This window comes from Penaeus chinensis, chromosome 42 (genome assembly GCF_019202785.1).
Source record: "Penaeus chinensis breed Huanghai No. 1 chromosome 42, ASM1920278v2, whole genome shotgun sequence".
Classification (NCBI taxonomy): Eukaryota; Metazoa; Arthropoda; class Malacostraca; order Decapoda; family Penaeidae; genus Penaeus; species Penaeus chinensis.
This window is the reverse complement of record NC_061860.1, coordinates 3,261,620-3,264,119: the sequence shown is the minus strand read 5'-3', so window position 1 is coordinate 3,264,119 and position 2,500 is coordinate 3,261,620. Positions and strand designations below refer to the sequence as shown.

Sequence of the window (2,500 nt, the reverse complement as noted above, 5' to 3'; positions counted from 1 at the left end):
TTCTCATAAAGATTCACTCGAACCTCCGAGATTCGCGTGTCGAAACCTCTCTCGACTCATATCCAGACCTTGAAGCATTGTTGTCAAGCACCTTCAAGCAAGGTTAACTTAGCTGTTTAGGAGGAAGTATTATCACTATCGTTATTCCTTTATTCTTTTTCAAAATAAGTCTTTTAATTCGTAAAGAAAAGAACGAGGTTCATTCCCGATGGATATGTATAATAAAACCGACCGAGTTAAATCATGAAGGAAAAAAAAAGAAAAAAAAAAATCACAATGACTTGGTTAATCGGGAGAATTACAATGATTTTACAACCTTAACATCCAGATGATATATATTTAATATATAAAATGTGTTATTCGTCTTTGTTACAACCTCGGAAAAGGGAGAGAACAGGTGTATGATTGCCTCATTGTGACAGGTGTGTCATGGAGCTTCGAAAGGGTTGAGACTCGGAGCTTCATCGAGGGCTTCCCTGTCGTTCTCAACCCTGCCAAGCACTCCCTGTCATCTCTGCCAAGGCTGAGTGTGTAGCTGGACTTTATACAATACTTCTGAAAGAGTCTGTTGGTTATTGAATCATTTTCCTGGTGTATTTGAAGTATTCCGTTTTCTATAGACCAAGGTGCTTTGTTTACACATCGATTTTGTTGACCAATTTTTTTTGTTTTTCAAAAATGTTGTGCTAACTGAATGTTTTATTGTTTAATGAAAAGGGCACATCACACATTCTTTACAAAGTTGAGATGCAATTTGAAGAAAAACATTTTTTTTTTTAGAAGGGTAAAAATTCGTGACTAGAAAGGCCTACCAACTTGACACAAAAAAAAATGATTCTCTTCAAAGTGACCCACAGTTGCAATACAGACAAAATAAAATAATTAAAAAATAAAGGAAATAACCTCCAGGTTTATGTGAAGATAGAAAACCAGTTGAAATCAATCATTCAAAAGGTTATGTACGTATATTCCCGTAATGTTGGTACGCATGGGGGTCTGACTAGCTTTTTTTTTTAAACCAATTTACAAAGTATTGAGCTTTTTTTTTCGTTCATATTATTATTTTTTTTTTCATTTGAGCTGCTTCATTTTTTTTTTTTTTTTAAGTTTTAGTCTTATCCTTATCATTTTCGAACAAGATATATTACACTTGATCCCAAGACACTTAGAAAGACCTGATAGCGAGACGGCAACATTCACGAGGAAATGTTGCCGTCTTAGATGTCTCCCTGATTCTTAAGCTCATTTTCGACGATATCGAGTCAATTTCCTTTTTCTTATGCCTCTTCCCTTCTCTCTTGTTCTCTTCCTATCGTTCTCTTCGCCTTCTTATGTGATCCAGCTTTCTCCTTCTCCTTCTTCTCCCTCTCTTTATCACTTTTTAATACTTGGACTTCTTTCACTTCTAAATATTCGCAAAGAAATTAATTGCATTGGAGTTAGGGAGCATTCTTATCAACAAACCTGCAACACAGGCGATGGCACGAGGGGTAGGAGGGGATAGGGAGGAGACTAAGGGGGGGAGAGAAGGGGTAAAGGGGGGAGGGGGGGGGGCAACAAAATGGAACCCAACATTTTGACTCGATAAACTTATTCAAAAAAAAAAAAGAAAAAAAAAAAAAAATGCATCATCAGCGTACTGCATGTGCACCGTTATTAGAAATACTTACAGCATTCATCATTAGTTATCATTAAATGTTTTTTTTTTTTATTATTTATTTATTTATTTCTTATCATCACCATAGGAAGAGAGGTACGTCGAAGCTTCAATGTGTGAACGTGTGAAAAGGGGCTACTTGAGTATCTGGGCAAATATGCATTGAGGCCTTATTTTTGAGATTCACCAGAATATATATCGCTATATGTATATATTGCAGTAATTCCCCAAAAATAGTTTCGTTAACAGCAATATCAAAGGCTAAAACTCATGACTTCTTTTGATAAATTTACAACAGTCATCCAGAACCCTTTAAAAGTGAAAACACAGGTACCTAGATCAGAGAAAACACTAAGGATTATTACATCACATATTTGATCGTAGGCGCCTTAATACGTATCTAAATAATAATGTACATTAAAAGTAAATGTATTATTTTTCATCCATTCTTCATTTCCAGTCTTCTTTTCTTTCTAATATCATTTATTATTATTATTATTATTATTAATATTATTATTATTATAATCATAACCGATGTCTTTCTCAAGTGAAAAGATAACTCTTGCGACCTGTGGGAGTTGTGGCCAGTCACGTGACCGGTCAAGAGTCAAAGTCTATGGCAACGTAGGATGGCACAGTTACTAACCTAACCTAGCAAGTGTTGGTACACAGAAACGTACATAGCAAATATCACAACCAAGTGCAGGTGACGTTCCCGACGACGGCGACGACGAAAGCGACGCCCGACGACCCGACGCCGACGCCGACGCCGACGACGATACGGCGACGGCGCGGCGACGACGGCACCTCCCGCGTCACGCTGCCCCGGTCCTGCGTGGCGGC

The 2,500-nt window shown here is 37.5% G+C and overlaps 1 protein-coding gene across 7 annotated transcripts in view; it reads right to left on the bottom strand.

Annotated features, from left to right (window-relative positions):
• The window catches only part of LOC125047751, a 169,533-nt gene that overhangs the window by 2,213 nt on the left and 164,820 nt on the right, over positions 1–2,500 (bottom strand). For all 7 annotated transcript variants that reach the window (XM_047646160.1, XM_047646164.1, XM_047646162.1 and 4 more), the window contains one exon: positions 1–2,500. This exon is cut by the window's left edge and continues 2,213 nt beyond it; it is cut by the window's right edge and continues 1,167 nt beyond it. The gene's annotated coding sequence lies outside the window, so the exon portion shown is untranslated.